General features: G+C 44.3%; 1 protein-coding gene across 9 annotated transcripts in view; it reads right to left on the bottom strand.

Moving 5' to 3' along the window:
- The window catches only part of ENOX1 (ecto-NOX disulfide-thiol exchanger 1), a 540515-nt gene extending 527645 nt beyond the window's left edge, over positions 1 to 12870 (bottom strand). For all 9 annotated transcript variants that reach the window (XM_078390695.1, XM_078390697.1, XM_020797018.3 and 6 more), the window contains exons 1-2: positions 12732 to 12870; positions 12155 to 12259 (exon numbers count right to left, since the gene is read on the bottom strand). The gene's annotated coding sequence lies outside the window, so the exon portion shown is untranslated. The remainder of the gene's footprint in view (positions 1 to 12154; positions 12260 to 12731) is intronic.
- Between the last annotated feature and the right edge of the window lie 5483 nt (positions 12871 to 18353).

Raw genomic sequence — 18353 nt, 5'->3', positions numbered from 1 at the left:
CTGTCAAGAACCCCGCAAGAAAAAACAATTCCCAGCACCATGGATGAAGCGTGTGCGTGAACTAGATGTATACTTCAGACCTATCTGAATCTTGAACCAAACAGAGTTGATGTGGAAAGGTGCAGGAGATGTCCAAATGGAAACATATACGTATCCTCTGAAACAGATCAGAGCCAAATCAGACTTGCCCACTCCACAGCTTTGTTAGCAGTTCAGATTCAGAAAAACTCAATGACCCAGACGGTGAGTCTGCAAAGACTGACATATTTCTTTTTCTCTAAAGGGAAACATGGGGGTGGTGGGGAGAGAAGAAAATTTCTGTCTGTCTTAGCTTCTAACTATAGCAGAAGGTCTCCAACTGTAGTGCATTGGGCAGGGGTTTAGTAAACTGATGATACACCAAGGTACTGTTTCAGTGTTATTGACTATGGTATTCTAGAAGACTTTTTATGGAATCTGTGGGACCTGAAAAAGTGTGCCATTATGTGCTTTCCTTGCAAAAATGCTGGATGCTCAACTCCTACTGTCTCTGCCATTGTACTCTCCATATTAATCTCTGCCTATTGCACTTTCTTGTGCCATCTGCACATACACACACACACACACACACACACACACACACACACAAACACAGAAAGAGAGAGAGAGAAAAAACGTATCTGCAACTATCCTTCCAAAATGTGCAGGTTTATAAACCAAGAGGCACTTCTAAGAAATACATAATTTCATTCAAGCTTCCCCCCACCCAAAAAAAGTGGGGGGATTAGAAAGCAAATCACTCCCCATCATTCAAAAATTTCATTTTCTTTCCATAAAAAGATGTTTCACATGTTTTTCTGAAATTCTGCATGCATTGTAACTAGAGCCACCTCTGTGATATAAATTATTTTCATAAGGACTACACAGGGAAAAAAACATACAGAATTAAGTATATTAGGGGGCAGAACTCCAAATACTGCTCTTGCACTTAATTCCCAGCACCTATTCATCTGGCACTTGGACATTTTTATCCTCTTATAAAAAGGGCCACAGATAGTGCATTCCGTACTCAAGGATATGCTGGCTGTAGTGGCATTTGAATGAGCAAAAGACTTAGACCTGCTTGCACAACTGCTGTGCAGGCTGAGATCAGCTGGCATACAAAAGGGAGGAGACAGAAAAGGAGAGGAGAAGAAAGAAGCTGAGCTTTGCCAGATTGAAAACAACCCCCGGTTCGTTTTTACAGCCAGCATGGGCAGCAAAAGGTTAGGCCAGGATTAATGTAGTGCTAACTAATTTCCAATATCCCTAATCTGGTGGTGGTGGGGGGAGTTCCACAAAGACAGAACTGACTTAGTACTGTATTGGCTCTGCCAGCTCTCACCCATCTTGGCTAGTTAGAACTGCATTCTGAATCTGCAAACTTCATTCAGATCGACAGAGAAATAGAAATGATAATGCCATACAGGTGTGCAGCACAAAGCCTCTGCACTCATTTACCTGACCACTGGAGGCTTTGCCCTCACATGTGAGGGTAATACACCACATTTCATCTGTTTCTGACAGACAGGGAAAAAAATTAGTATTTTTTAAATTTCCAGTGCTAGTCAATAAGAGGCATATAACTCAAATTACTGGACAGAGATTAAGATTTATATGCAAGTCATATCAGGCAGCTCCCATATTTGTCCAATGAGAATATATCTGTTTTCCATAACAGAGAATTGGACCCAGACTGAATCTTATAATTGGTGTACACTACTGAACGAACAGGACCAACTGTGCAATCTCACTATCAAATTAAATTGAGTATCTTCACATGCATAGATCAGGGAGAGATGGATAAAGATTCGCTCTTCAGAAGGTTTTGGATTGCAACTCGTTGTCCTTCACCATTGACTGGTGGCTAGGACTGCTCGCAGCTGCAGGTCAGCAACACTTGGAGAGCCACACCTTACCTCTCCATGATCTGAAATTCAGTAAAATATTAATACTGTGAGTAAAAAGCCCTTTCCGTGTGATCAACTGTAAGGTGTTGCATGAAAAAGCAATAAGAAGGGATGAATTCCATGCCTGCTTTAAGCAGCTGATTCTACAAAGCATTGGCTGAAACCCCAGTTTCTGAAGCCATGCCCAATGAGGTATCTCAGGGGGTAATCACAGCTCTCTCTCCCTTCCAAATCAAGATAGCACTTCATGTAAAAAATAAATATTTAGCTTCTGTGGCTGCAGCACTGGACAAAACTACAGGAGAAACAGGCTCCAAGAACATAAGAGATGCAATTTTAACCTCTCTCCAGAAATTGTAAAGAGGCTGCACAGAAGCCCTGAAGTATAATAACACTGACAGTGAAGACAATGTAGACATCGACAAATTTATTGTTACAAGAATTTGGCAGTAGCATGTGCTCTTTCCACCATTACTCCAAAAATATACAAGACAAGAGACAGATGTTCATGCCCTTTAAAGCTAATGTCCTCCTTTTTGGTAGGAAAATGTGAAGCTTTTTTTTTCTTAACTAAACTGCTCCCAAATCTATTCCAATCTTACTATCCTTATATTACAGAGAAAGGGAGAAAGGCAATTGCTAAAATGGGGGGAGGGGGGCTTATGACAGCCCACGATTCATGACTGAATGTTAGAAGGGACTTAAGCTTAAGGTAGCTGCTTACAAGACCTCTCTAATAAAGGCCCTGAATTGTCACCTACTCAATCTTTACTTGCAAGATACACTTTAGCTACCCTTTTGAACAAACAGAATAATTAACAGTACATCAGAAGTCTGCCTCCCCCATTGCCTTCATTTGATCACCTTCCACTGATGGCTATTTCATGTTTCTAACAAAAGACAACCCATGCAAAACATTATTCAGGTTGTAGTAAGAGATGAATCTAATTAAACTGCCACTTCCATCTCTCCCTCAAACCCATACCCTGCAAATCCCATCGCTCTCACTTATATGCAGATATTGTGCCTTTACGATCCTAACAGAGGCTGGCAAAAATCCCAAGTCAAAATGAAAATGGGGGAGGGACTGCTGTGCTCAGTGCTTCCTCCAATTCGAGGAATAGGCAAAGAGTTGCTCAGGTTCTTTTGTACTCCTTCTGAAGCAAGACTGAAACACAGCATCAAGATCAGAACTGTGAAAAGTTACGGGGGGGAGGGGCAACTGCTCCTCCAAATCCCAGCCACTATGTACATTTCCCAGGTCCTGCTCAGCAGTCAAAGACATGTCAAACAGGAAGTGCGCAAAATTCAGCTGGGCATTCGTCCAGGATGAGTCCCAGGACCTGGGACCAGAAACCGCGCCTTGATTATGTGCAAGGGGGCACAAAAGACACACACCTCACAAAACCTCCCACAAGAAAACTAATAATGTAGAAAGAAATTGGAACAATGAGTTAAGTGTCATTTGAACGGAACAAACCAAATTAGAAACAGAAGAACAAGAGATGCTTAGAGTACCTGATAAAAGAAAAAGAATTGTGATGTTCTGTAACAAAAACAGTTGGTGAATTTCAGCTACGGCAATAGCTGGGGTGTGTGGGGGTGGGGTGTATTTGTGTGTGTGTGTGTGTTTCGCATTGATACATTTTATATTTTAGATATTTGGAAGCCTTTTACAGAAGCTTATACTGTACAGAGATACTTTTCTCTGCTTTCTTTTTTCAAAAAAAAGATTAGGCCTTTTGTTTCTAGTTCTATTGTATTTCTTTCTTAGCAGTTACTAGTTATTGTTCTTTTGTTTTCGGGTTTTTCATTTTAATCAATAACATGTAATATTTAAAAAAACTACTGGAGGTTTTCCTCTTATATTACTATTTCAATATAAGAGTCACACTAGCATTTGAAGATTTGTTACCATTTCTGCAGATTGTGATACTTTAAGAGACTGAAAGATTCGCTTTAATGGGTGTGACAGAAAATGGATTTTGATCCACAAAAGCTTGTGTGGAAACAAATCTGTCAGTCTTTAAAGGGCCACAGTAAAATTCATCCTTCCTCCAATTTTTCCCAGCATGCTAGCACAGCCTAACGTGGCTGCCCCCTTTGAATTTCTACAGAGGAGCCATGATCCACCTGTCTCTAAGATCTCATATTCAAAAATACAGTACTACAAGATGAACATGTGGAGAATGAATTAGACAGAAAGTGGCTTTTGATCCATAAGCTCAAAGACAGTAAAAGACTCAGAGAGAGTAGATTCTATAGAAGTCTCCTTCCTGCTCCACCAGTACAAATGGCTCCTTCCCTTCAGACTTTCTATACAGCAGCTGGGGACAGCACTGGGTGGATCAGGGACAGGTTGGCAGCATAGTTCTGGATCTTATACTCAGCAGGCAAAGATTAACACCAGTGACAGCTGAGGTCCGTTATAGTTGATGGAACAGAAGATGCAACAGCCAACAATGGGCAGAGTTAGGGGTCACAGAACTAAAGGCCAGGAGCATACATGCACATGCACCCACCCACACTCACACACATAAGCAAGAAAGTGCACATATGCATAGACACATACAGAGGCCTTCAAACATTTCTTCATCCCCTATCCTATTCATTCATTCCATCACTCAGCAGAACAGTAGAAAAATACACCTCGCCCCCTTTCAATTACTGATGGTCTCACCTGCTGTTTTTCTCTGTGCCTGGTTGAAACTTGGGCAGTTGACGTGTTCATTCAATTCCTTCTCCCATTTTCTTTCTTCATTCCCCTCTCGTCCAAACACACTCTTCCCATTTCCTTTCTTTCTCACACAAGTATGAGGCTTGGAGTTCAGCCAGATGGGAACACATGCAGATGCTGATTCCCCCACCTCAGGAAGGCAGGCAGGAACGGACTGGCCGGAGTAGTAGAAAGAGGTGGTGGTGGTGGTGGTGGGCCACATTGGCTCAAGTGAACTAGCCTTCAAATATTAACACATGAAAGAGCTACAATATGCTATATATAGTGAATCTGTTCCCCCACTGTTCCTTGTTCACATTTTAACTTTCTGTTGGACAAAGCCATAGGAAGGCACACACGTATGCTCCACACACAGCCACACACCGCATTTCCAAGGAGATGCCACCTACCCAAACTGCTTCTCCTCTGGTCTCTCTGCTTCTCCTCCTTCCAGGAATAAAAGGACAAACAAATCCTCTGTCAGTTTCTCCCTCTTATACTAGGAGATACAATCTTATCCAAAACAGATTTTTAAGAACAAGGCACACAGAGGACCCTCAGCTTGGAAACAGCCAAGACAATCTTCTTCCTTGAGTACTTGCAAATGTTACTAAAATAAGTAATTCCCCAGATCCTAATAATAAATTAATAAATAATAAATTAGTAAGCAACCTCCTTATCTAACCTTCCCCTGCCCTCAATGTGCAAATAGCTGGAAGAACTTCAACCTTACACTAATACCAAAAGATATATGGTGGTGGGGGAACCATCAGCGGGCCCTTAAGATACACAGTATGCTTGTTCAGCAGCAACAAAATGCAGGTCTTGTTGTTAGACAGGGGGGGTGAAATGGAAAGCAGGCAAGGAAGAATGGAATGGAGTACTGTATAAGAGGGTATGTCTGTGTGCTGGCTGTAACCCTGAACAAGAGCACTCCACAGGACAACATTTTTATTGCAGGTCCAATTTGTTCCTTCTGCCCTCCAATAGCCACTTGATGGAAGGTATTCAGACTTCAGCTTGTTTTTTGCCCTACATCAGAGAGGGGAAAAACAGTTTCCAAAAAAATGGGGAAGTGCAAACAGCTATAACTTGGAGCGACATGCATAACCAGAACTACTTCTGTCAGAATTAACTGCCCATCTCCAGCATCTAAAACAAATACATTCACACAAAGGGGAAGCAGGAGACCACTGTCATGAACTTTGATAGTGACACCACCACAGCAACAAGGGCAGAAAAAGTAAGGGAGTGGAGAAAGATGTCCAAAATGATTTTCTGACCTAATCATTCAAAAACCCCATCTAAGGTTGCTGATGTTTGTCAGTGTGCATAATGTCTCACACAAATAGTCCTAGTTTTGTAACATGCAAGTTATATAATACAATTGCATGGTCTCAGAGCGAGACACGGAGAGACTGTCCCCAGGAACTCGGCCACCGGAGTGTGCAGGAGAGGTCTTGTGCTTCATGGGGATATAGGGCTTTCCCATTCTCTGTTGGTGGCAGCTTAGCATCTTTATTTAAAGATACTGATATTTTGAAATTTCTCTTTCCTACTTTTAATCATACCATGTCTTCTTTATTTTAACATTACTAACCTCATAAAATGCCAGATTTCACATATAGGATCCATGCCGGGGGGTGGTGGTGGTTCTGCTCCACCCCATGAGAACCCTGGGCTCTTAGCTCTGTCTCACAATCACCCTAGAAATGCATATTTGGCTAAACAGAACACTACCCTAATAAATATGTATCAAAGACCAGTGTATGAAATGTTTCAATATGTTTCAGAATAATTCACAGACAAGCAAACATGGATGAGGATATTAATGATCAATCACTATCTTTGTCAACCTATCCAATTCCTGGAGCACAGGTAAAATGGAGCTAAAGACCCAAAGTAGGGGGGGAGCTCAATCATCACTATTCACTGTGCCTCAGTGCTGCCCTTCACCCCCCCCCCCCCAGTAACCAGCTTCACAACTGCTAGAAACTTAGTACTCCCCAGATACTCCAAGGCTAAAGCCCTTGATCTTTTTTTTTCCTTCTCTCCTGACCCCTCTGCACTTTTTCTTTCTTGGTGGTCTTTCCCTTCTTCCACCTTCAGGTGACTCAGGCTTTCCCTCTGTATGGTCTCCTCCATAGCAAGCAGAAAAAGTGTCCATGTGTCTGCGTACTTGTGTGTGTGGATGTGCCTACCTATTAATGTGGAGCTACAGCAAATAACACAAACAGGCTCACATTCCCTTTTATTGACTCCACATTCTAGCCATTTTCCACCATTCTTCTGACCTCCTTGAAAGGAAGGAAGGAAGGAAGGAAGGAAGGAAGGAAGGAAGGAAGGAAGGAAGGAAGGAAGGAATTTATTTATTTATTTATTTGTTTGTTTGTTTGTTTGTTTGTTTGTTTGTTTGTTTGTTTGTTTGTTTATTTATTTATTTATTTATTTATTTATTTATTTATTTATTTATTTATTTATTTATTTATTTATTTATTTATTTATTTGACTTTTATGCCGCCTGCACTCTTTATGGTCAAATATAAATGAAGTCGGCTTGGCAGGTTCAAACAAGGGCAGGAACATGGAAAAGTTAGGAAACTGAGGGGTAAACATACTCTCCACCCTGAAGCTGCAGCTACTGTAGAATGAACAGTTACCAGAAAACCAAACTGTATCTTTTAAATATTAGCCAAATAGTAAATTGAAAACTGCTTTAAAGTCTTTTAAAGAGGAAAGCTAAAAACTTTCAATAAATAAATGAATAAACATGCAAGTGGGTGTTTGTTTAGTTTTTTGTATTGATGTCCACACTAGCTGTTAAGGGGGAAAAAACCCCACAGCCTTAAACACACTGTTTCATCTACCAACATAGTTCAACAGTGTCACCAGAATGTTAAACCCAGAGAACCATTTAACAGCTGCAAATTGGCAATCAGGAAATGCAGCTGTAGCGCTTGATTGACAAGACATAGCATGAAATGTCTGCCTTTGTTTTTTCCTGATCAGTTGCAGTGCACATTAAGTGCAGCTGAAGTGAAACTACAGCCTAGTGCCAAGATGCATTTTGCTACAGTCTCAAACATGGGCATAAGAAAATGAAAAGAGATGATGTATATAAAATGACTGCACCATTCAGGATCAAAGTCTACCACTGCTAGCGTTTTAGCACTCATTTCAGCAGGAGCTAAATCAAACTCTAAAACAGAGTTGGGGACCCTGAGTCTGTCAACGATCACCAAACCCATCCATCTAGCAAGACCAGTCATCAAAGGCGATGGGGGTTGTAGTCAAGCAACATCTGGAAGGCCACCAGTTCTGCATTCCTACCCTTATACTTAAGAGTGAGCAAGCATTTGTTAGGTCAACAGCTGTTACGGTGGCCCTGGAACTCACTGGTAGAGCACATGCTTAACACACACAAGATCCAAGATGAATGCCTCAGTTACCCACAGATTATCTCAGCCAGACAGCAGAAGTATGAAAAGCCCCTGCTTGTGCCAATCATAAGGGGCTTGACAGATTCACACTGGCAGTTTCATATAGTTGAAAAGATGGGCAACTCAGATTGTTCTTGCACTTATGTTCTGCTACAGTCTATGTCCGAGAAAGAAAGAAATTGAAGGTGGATTATTTACAGCAAAACAAATACACCCAAGGAGAAGCAAATGCAATCAGTCCTTGAAGTGCAAAAGACAGCAGCACCTCCAAACACACACCACGTAAGTGCCACGTTCTACAGGTTTACTGCAGAAAACACGGGAAGCCTGGACTGTTATATAAAGCAGTTCTGCTAGAAGAAAAGGGAAAGGAAGCAGAGAGAAAATGGGAGGCAGAGAAATGAAGAGCCTGGAGCAGGAAATAACAGACAGGGTGCCACAGTGGGATACTGGAGAGAGAGAGTGTTACACAACACATTCAAGTCATGGCAAATATAAACTGGCACCTGATTTTTAAAAAGCTAGAATCACACACTGAATATAAAATTCCAAAATAGATATATTTTACTTCAGCAGATAGTCAATCAATAATTTATATTTCTTCCATATGGATATTCTGGGGTTTTTTTTAAAGCAAAAGTTCTAAAGTTCCATGCACTGCTCCATACTATCATACGATGTGCTTCTTTTTTTCACACTTGCAAGAACTGAGAGGAAAGCACTATTCCTAAGCTGAAATATTTGAGTCTATGGTATAAATGTAATACTTTAATTGTGGTTTGAACGGAATTATTACTGCTAAATTGTGGCACTAACTCTGCCATCACCCCTGCAACCTTCATATGAATGTATCAAAGTAATCCTTGCAGATAATTTTGCTCGTTAACACAATGAGGTCCAACCTACTGAGGCTGAGCACCAGATATGAGTATCTCAACCCTAGATGTGGGTGTGTATCTTCCATTGTTCTGTTGTTGTTGTTGTTGTTTTATCATAATGTATGTTTGCAAAACACTCACACCAGATCAACTCATTCTCTGTTGCCTCAAGTGTTGTGGCAATAATTATTTCTAAAATTTTACAAAAGACCAGTGGGAAAGGATGAGCCCAAATAGTAGAATACTGTTAGAAGAGAAATATTAAACAACTTGATATTTCTCTTGAGTTAAATGTTAAGAGAATATTCATAAATATTTCAAAGTTGGCAGCGTTTCTGTTGTCATGGCAGCTACAAAATCCTGAACATGTCATGTCCTTCAGGACAATCTTCCTGGGAATTTTCAACACCAAATGTGAGATTATTTCTGTCAACTTAAGCTAAACAAGAGTAACAACAACAACAACAAAACACTCTCACTTACTGAAAGGTAAATATCACCAAGTACAGAGAAATGAAGCAGTCACTGTGACTGAACAGTTTCTCTCAGAACTCAAACCACAGGATTTTGTCTACATTTAAACTACACAGCACAGCAATCTTTAGTATCACTACAATATTTTTCAGTAGTGCTGGAGGAGGTGAAGCAGAAGGCAACTTCAATCAACAGCAGGTGAGGTGATTTCCCCTCTGAAGAAAGGTTACAATATCTGAGATTTAGTTTAGAAGAAAAATGAACTGGGGTTGGAAAGACTTGACAAAGATTAATAAAACTGTGCATGGCACAGAGAAAATGAATAGCGAGCTTTTCCTTTCTCTTAGAATACTATAAGTCCTTCAATGAAGCTGTATGGTGACAGATTTTCTTCACACAGTGCAAAGCTAAGCTATGCAACTCACTACAAGAAGAAGTAGTGATGCCTCCCAACCAAGATGTCTTTAAGAGTGGATTGGACAAATGAAAGGAGATTAGAGCTATCTATGGCCAGGAGCCATGACAGTTATGTTACCTCCAGTATCAGAAGCATTATGCCTCTGAAGACAAGTTGCTAAGCAACACGAGAGGGAGGGTGACGCTGGCCTCATGTCCTGCTTGAGAGTTCCCCAAAGGCATCTGATTGGTCCCTGTTGGAAACAGGATGGTGGATGAGAGAGGCCTTTGGCATAAACCAGAGGACTCTCCATATGTTCTTCTCTGTTTGCAATGGCCATTCATCACAGTATTAAACATTTATTTACTAACAGATATTTTAAGGTCAGGACAGTAAACTCACCAGAATCTATGTGATTTGCAGTCTGGTCCTAATCATATTTACTGAGATAGACTGTTTACAATGCATCCCCTGGATCGTGGCCTAAATCAGCTTCACTGCTTCAAATTAATTTTCTGGAGCATCAAGCTGGCAGATCCAATTTTGTAATTTATTTTAAAGTTACAAAACCATGAAGATATGTCCTTGGGTTCACTATGCCAATTGACAAAATACTACACATTAACATTGCACACATGTGCAAAAGAGTATACCATGTACAATATACTACATAAGAGGCGTGACAATAGAAAATACTGCCATGCTGGATTAGATCATTGATCCACCTAACCCAGAACTGTCTACTTTGAAAAGTAGCAGTTCTCCATTTGCAGATGGTTCTTTCTTCCCAACCCAGCTACCTGACAGTCTTTTAATCAGAGATGCTAGTGATTCAGAGATGCCCTCAACATGCAAAGCATGTGCTCTACCAGCAAGCTAAGAGTACATCCAAGAGAGTGTTTCTCAGTCGCCACCACCCTCTTCTTTTCCATAAAAAGCTAAGCTCCAATAAAATCTATAATTTGTGGAGTTGCCTGCCAGACACATTTCTTGCAATTTCAAAGGCTTTTTTTTTCTTTTATGAATACATGGTACTTCAGTTTTTTACTGTTGCAATCTAGTCTAAGAGAAACAACAACTGAAGCACTTTACAAAGCAAAGCAAAATCATTCATAAGCTTTTTAAAACTATTTTTTCCAATAGAGCAAAAATTGGTGATTATGCCAATTATTCTTCAGCCCCCACATTCACTTCAGGGGGTGTCTATTGACTCCTGAAAGCAATAGCCCCTACACTCACACACTTCCAAGAAAAAGGAAGGATTAATGGGACACAAACCATCATCTCAGGCTACTGTGTAGCTTTCCCACTGCTGCATCGCAGATTCTGTTCCCTTCCCAGAGTGTCTGATACTCAGCAAAGCCAACCATATCAGACACCCGGGGCAGACTCCCCAGGAATCCGTAGCCCCCAGCTGAATCCATTTGTTGACCATCAGAGCAGTACATTCTTGACAATCCATACGACCTGTCCAAAGCTAGCCTGCTACCCTCAGGCTGAGATACTGGATGCTGTCTGGCAACCCTGTTGAAGTTAGATTTGACTTCAATTCCAATTGGCTTCTATAGGTGTTAAGAGGGAAAGCAGTTGGGGCTGCCTTGTATTTTGCCTCAGGCAGCAAATATGTCTTCAACCCTTCCTAGGGAAAAGTGGCCACATATGGAATCTTAGCAATTGCCTTCAATAATAAAACCGTTTCTAGCAGCTACTAGAAAGCCCAGAGAACAAACTGATGTTATGAAGCTGTTTTACATCAAGTTAGACCATTGGTCCAACTAGCCCAGCATCTTCTGCTCTGATTGGCAGCCCTTCTCCATGGTTCTGGACTGCTTTAACTAGAGATAAAGGCAACTGAGCCAGGGACCTTCTGCAAAGGATGCGCCCTGCCTGCCCTCCAGCCGCCCTTTTCCCCGCAAAGAGAGGCTCTTCGGGCGAGAAGAAAACCGGCGGGGAAGGTGAGGACTTCTCCACTTCCTAGAGATAACCGTTTCCCCGCTCCATCCAGTGTCGGCGAAAGCAGGGAGGATGCAAAACTCTCTTCTGTCGGGCGCAGAGGCGGGTGCTCGGCAGGCATTGTTCCCGTCCCTCCTCCGCGCTTCAGCCACCTAAGCAAACTTTGGGGAGGGCTACGTACACCCCGTCCCCCTCAGGGGGGAAAAGCGGCCCGCCTGCTGGCCCTGGGAAGGCCAGAGGGCACGAGCCGGGCGTCGGTCCACCCCTCGCGCGGCTGCAACTCCAGACGCGCGCGCAAGGGCGCAAGGGCGCGCGCCCGCACCCACCTCCCCGCCCCGCGCGCGCGAGGAAGAAACTTTTGGACTCACCAGGGACCAGAGCCGCCAGGAGAAGAGGGCGTCGAAGAAGAGCGGGAACCCCCCCCCCAAGAGGAGGGGAGCGGAGGCCGGGAAAGGACCCGAGCGGGAAGGATCCTGCGGGAAGACGGGCACAGCCGTGAGAAGAAAGCAGCCGCCCGTTGAGAGAATCCCCGTCCCTTGCCCGCCCCGAGCTGCCTGCTCCGGCCGCCGCCTTGCCCACACCGCTGTCCGGAACCCCTGGGGCTGCCCTCTCCCGGCCTGCTCCCTTCTCCCCCACGGAGGTGCCTGCGGCCAAAGCACGCGCGCCCCCTTCCCCCTCCCCCGTTACACACACACACACCACACAGCGTGCCCGGCTGTCTCCACGCTCCAGCCTCGCCATCGGCCGCCTCAGACGCCCGGGCTCTGCCGATGCCCACCCGCTCTTTCCCTCCCCGCTCACTCTGCGCCTCCACCAAGGCTTCCTTGCCTCCCGCGGCAGCCCAGCCGAGGGACGCGGGACGCTGCCAGGCGGCGGTGGGCGGCTGGTTCTCTTTTGCTGCGGCCGCCCCGGCTGCCCCCCTCCCCCGCCCCGGCTCGCTCTTACCTGGGCGAAAGATCCCCGGCGGGGTGCGGCGCCTCCGAATCCCAGGCTTTGAGGGAGGCAGGCAGGAAGGCAAGCCAGGAGCCGCCACCGTCGCCGCCGCCCGCCGGGCTTCCCGCGACGCGCGTGTTGTCAGCAGCCCGGGTGGGTGGGCGAGCGAGCGAGCGGGTGAGCGAGCGAGCGAGAGGCTGGGTGAAGGCGAGCCGGAGCCCAAGAAGGAGGAGCCGCCGCCGCCGCCGCCGCGCCTCGCTCCCTTACTGGCTGCAAGGGACCGGGGCGAAATTCTCGCGTCCGGGCAAACCGCAGACAAAGAGCGTACCAGGTGCGCTGCGGAGCCTGAAGGATGGAGAAGGCGGCCACCCGGTCCCGCCCGGAGCCGAGCGAGGCAGGGCTCGGCCAGCCAAGGCCACAGGGGAGGGGGCCAAGGCGCCCCGCCGTTTAACGCTAGCGGAGAAGGCGGCGGCAGAAGAGCAGCCTCCCTCTTCGACTCCGAGGCGGCCACTGGCCTTCTAGGCGCCTTCCCGCGTTTTCTTTGCGGGGAGCAGCGTTGTCAGGCCGCGCGAGCCCCCCCCCCCCCCCGGCGCCTGTTTATTCTAAACTCCGTCCCACTTCTGTCAAGAGGACGCGTCCTCGTCAGAGGACGGCCCCGCACGGGGTCTCAAATGCGCCTTCCTCCGTCAGGTCTAGACAAGCGCTTATGAACCTACCGCGAATTGCCTTCCACTCGGGGTGGGGGGGTCGACACAGCGAGGGTGTGCGGGGAGGGGAAGCCTCATTGGAAGCGGTTCACGAGGACCAGAGGGCTAACTGGCGGGAGGGGACCAAGGCCGGGGAGTTTCTCTTCCGTCCCTCCCTGTAATGAAAAACTCCGTTACGCAGCCCCAGGAGCCGCTCCCTCACCTCACCTTCCTTTATCAGTGCCGAAAAAGTTTTAACAGGTAGCAGGAGGCCGGAGAGTAAGCGCAGCACCGCAAGATCGTAAGGGAAAGGAACGGACCGACTCGAAGAGAAGAGGAGTCGGCGCTCTTCTCTGCGCTTCGCCCGGTGCCCGCCAGGGAAGAGCACCACGCAACTCTCTGGAGTAGCAGCGCCAGATGGCGGCTGTGCTTCTTGTGGTAAAACATAGGTCATGTAGTCACTGTCTGGTGTTTTATTTTTAAGTCATAGTAGAGTTCTCTCCCGTGATGGAAAGTTCCCAAGCGGCGGCATTACAGGTGTCTTGGTGATCAAGAAAAGCCCACCGGCTCTGTTGCTGCTGTTAGAAAGTTAATCCGTGAGGTGGATCAGCACAAGTGGGTGCCTTCTCCCTGGGGAACTGTCATGGCGAGTGCTGGGACTTGCGCATACATAGGCCGCTACTTGGGCAGCTTTGAACGGGGCTGTTTTTGTCCCATGGAGAGACTGTTGGAGAGGGAGGGGTGCATTGGATTTTCTAATAAACATAAAAGTTCTGAAGAGAGGAAGCAAACACTGGATCATGCAGTACTAGTCTACTAGAAAAGAAGGGTAAAATCCATCCATCCATCCATCCATCCATCCATCCATCCATCCATCCATCCATCCATCCATCCATCCATCCATCCATACATACATACATACATACATACATACATACATACATACGGGCAAGCAAATTCAGTACAATATCCTAAAATCCCAAGAGATACCCTTGATTTTTAGCAGCCATTTCCCCCCAAACTTTTTATTATGATACATTTTCCTTTCTGTCTATATCAAACTCCAATAGTTGTTTCTTCCAGCCCTTTCCTGAGAAGGTGAAATATGAGACATTAGCACCTGAGCCCCCTCAGTTTGCACTGCCTTGGCAGAGTAACTGCAGGGAGTATCTATGTTAGTGGTTTTGTTTTGTTTTGTTTTGTTTTTAGATCTTCATGGCAGGCCAACCTGCCATCAAAGATAATTTGCAAAAAAAAAAAAAAAAAGTGTGCCTTCTCTCTGTAAGACATCCAGAAAATATTTGTTGGTGGTCACTGCACTGCACCCATATAAATTTAATCAAAGCAAACATTCAGGTGCCTTCAACTTCAGCGTTTGTAGTTAGAAAGGATATGATTTGGTACAGTTGTTCACAAAGCCTGTGTTGATCCTCTGAAGGGAGGGAGGAGGTGACATTTATCCTAACATAAGCAAGTCAGGAAAGAATGAGCGCGCGCCTGACTCCAGCTGCGTTCTTACTGCTCTGCCTGAAAGGCTAGTTTTATGCAGCATTTATGCTTTGGATTTCTTCTAATAGAATGGCTTGGGATTTTTTATTTCTACTAAAATGTGGAAAAAGAGATAACATCCAGGTGCTGTGGCTGAGCAGCATCAAACAACAACAGAATGTATGGTTTCGTTAGCTACTGTGGGAAGTAAAAGATCCTTGGGATTCTGGTGGCTTAGTTACAGTGTAAATCATGCTACCTTAAATTATAGATGAGCAACTGAGAAGGGGGGAGGCAATCTGGAAGGCTGGCTGTGTCCCACAGGGCCAATGGGGAGACAGTGGGCTGAGATGGCAATGAGAGGATAAAGAGACACCCAGCACCCCTCCTGGCTCCTTTCTGTCTGGCATTCTCAAGCTGCTATACCTAGTCACAGGGACTTGAAACACACAGAGGCCCTTTCAAGAAGTCACAATAGAGGAGGAACAGGGCTGGGAAAACAAAGTTTATTGTGCATAAGATGCCCCTTCTTTGTCACACCACAATCTGTACTGAAGATATAGTGAAAAGGGGACAATGCACTGAGAAGGGGTGTAAATGCAATAATTTGGTGGCTTGACATTTTAGTGTCTCTACCATAACCACTCACCAAGAAAAAAAAAGTGAATTGAGGAAGAGAACAACAAAAGTCTGTGAGATGCTACAGTTCATACAACTCCCCTGCCAAGAAAGGTCTATATGACCTTTCTGAAGGTTTTGGTGACTGAAAGTGGGTGGGTAAAGGGACCGATGCAAAAGCTTTCTCAGAGACAGCTCTTTGCCACGTCATCTTAGGTATGTTCCTGTGCAAGCTGTGTTGATGTTCCTTCATATCTTTGTACTCAAAGTACGCAGGGCTTTGTCTGAAGATTTGTGGGGGATCTACAGCTTGTGCAGAATGCATTGGTTCATTTTGGCTTCTGAGGGCACATGGAAGGCACTGTTGTTGCAGGGATGTCAAGACTGCCTCAGTCCTTTGCCCCACATCCTCCCTCCTTTTTCAAGCCCCATAACAATCCCTGAGAAGGAGACAAGAACACCTTTTTAAATTTTAATCATATCAAGGTCAATGCACCCTGCAGAACTGACAAGATTTGTTCTGAGGTCTGACAACCAGTCATTAATGCAACACATTTAAATTGTAAGGTGTGTTTGTGCACTCTATTGTCACTGTTATAGGAGTATTTTTATATACAGTATGTAATCTGTAGTATTGTTTTAATTGGGGCAAGGGAGGGTGTTCCAAGTTGGTATTTTTAAATTTTGCAAGTTCAGTTGTTTGTATCAGTTATCACAAAAAGGAGAGGCTATGAATTGTGTATCTCTGCATCTCTGAAAGAAGAGTTGATCTGTTTGTCAGTTTAAAAATTTGTGCAACATACAGTATTATTATTCTAATGAAGCCAGAATGGGCTTCCTTTCATGGTTAGGGGATAGCTGGTTGATAGGCATTGTGGCAATTGAATTATCTTTCATTCGTATATATTTTTTAATTTTGCATTGTGTTATTAACCTGCCTTCTAAAATGTTGCACACATTTAGGGTTTATTGATACCTTCACCATAGGCAAGAGGAGTCAGTAGGATGCTACTAATATGTCGTCTGATTAAAGCGACACTGTCTTGTCTTGTCTCTGTGTGTGGCTTTTTCCTCTGGCTGGTAGAGTTATGTGTCACGGCTTCAGTTTGTGCAGTGACAACAGAACAGAACTGACACAAATTACACTGAGCAACTCAAGGACATCCATGTAAAGGGCAAAGCATGCAAACTAATTCACAGCATAAGGTGTTGGAGTTAACTGCTTATACTCTGCCAGAAAATGAAGGTGTTGCCTGGTGCTGGAGACAGAAAGATATGCTCTATTTGTCCTCGGTTCTCCAACTCACTACCTTGGCTTTTGTCAAAATAAAGCATGGGACTGCATGAGAGAAAAGGGAAGTAGACTTTTCAAACACTTTTTTTTTCTTACCACTAGCTTTATAGTCAACTGCAGCACTTCCATAAACCATGGGTTTGGAGCCAAGTGTTAAGGGGAGGTTGGCCTGAGTATATTTGTGAGAGTGACTGTGTGTCTACACTACACAGTTACAGCAGTTTCATAACCACTTCAACTGCCATCTTTAACTCTGCCCTATGGAATGTCCTCATTTATTGAGTGTATGAGCATGACAGAGTTCACAGCATTTTCCCAGTCATGGCTCCATTTTTGGAATTGTGGGGTTTGTAGTGTGCAGAGAGGTGTTTTGAATTCTCTGCCTTAGTTCAGGTGGGGAGAAGACAGCTCTATGGCAAAGAATGATAAGTCCCTCACTCAGTTATAATAATTTATAATCAAAACTCCATAATGACACTTTGGAAGAAGCCAGTCTTCTTTCTCACCTGTCAAACATAAACAGAGAAGGAATTTTCAGCTAGAAAGCTCAAGTGCTGTAGCTCAGGGGAATGCAGAGAACTCTAAGTAACATCAAATGATAAATCCCAGGATGCTGCAGGATGGAGCTGTAGCAGTTGAAGTGGTGTTAAACCACTATAACTGTGTTACGTAGATATAGTATGAGGCAAATGGGATGTTTTTCTCCTTGGACAGACTTCAAACTCATCCCTGCCCTCTAAGCGCTTAGTTTTTGTCAAGTATTCCAAAAGAGATTAAAGGCACACAATGAAATGTAATTGTGCCTGTTGTAAAATTAAAGAAGCTGAGGTACACATAAAATGAAGAAAATATAACTGAATCATTCTCATGACAATACAAAAAGTTGCCTATTGTCTGTGCTAAAATCCCTGGGAGATAATGTGATTTGTTTCACAATCTGAACCCCTAAACGTAAATCAACCATGTAGGTAGTTGCGTAGTACAAAACCTGTGGCTGTTAAACACAGAGGCACAGTATATGGATATTTTAAGCTTCAGAGCCAATACACAACTAGCCTTCCAAACTATACAGTAGATGCCTTGATCCTGCAGCCTTCTAATGAAGTGCAAAAAGGGAATAGAATTGGTTGCAGCAATGGAACATTGTGATTCAGAGTGTTGCACCAATGAAGAAATGTGGACAGTGTACAACCCTAATGTGTGGAGATGGAACAGCCTTCATAAAATCCTATCCCGGCCAAGAGAATTTGCGCTTCACCATCTCCATATATATTAATGAACACTATCTTGAAAATAGAAATGCAAGCATGAAGTGGAGACAGAAGTACCAATATTAGATCAGTTGCCTAGTTATCAATTCAGATATAGTCTCTGGCTTAGCGAGGCTTGTGTGCCCAAAGAGTAGGAGGCTGAAGGGACAATGAAGTCAGCAACAAAAGACTTGTGTAGCAAAGTTTAAGCCAGCACAGACCACAGAATTACAGCACAAATGGGGCAGCAGCAAATTTGCAAAAAGTGCGAACGCTGATGACACAATAGCCCTTGAAC

The sequence above is a fragment of the Pogona vitticeps genome, chromosome 3 (genome assembly GCF_051106095.1).
Source record: "Pogona vitticeps strain Pit_001003342236 chromosome 3, PviZW2.1, whole genome shotgun sequence".
In the NCBI taxonomy this organism is placed as follows: Eukaryota; Metazoa; Chordata; class Lepidosauria; order Squamata; family Agamidae; genus Pogona; species Pogona vitticeps.
Note: the sequence above shows the minus strand (reverse complement) of the source record. Positions and strands in the feature narration are given on the sequence as shown.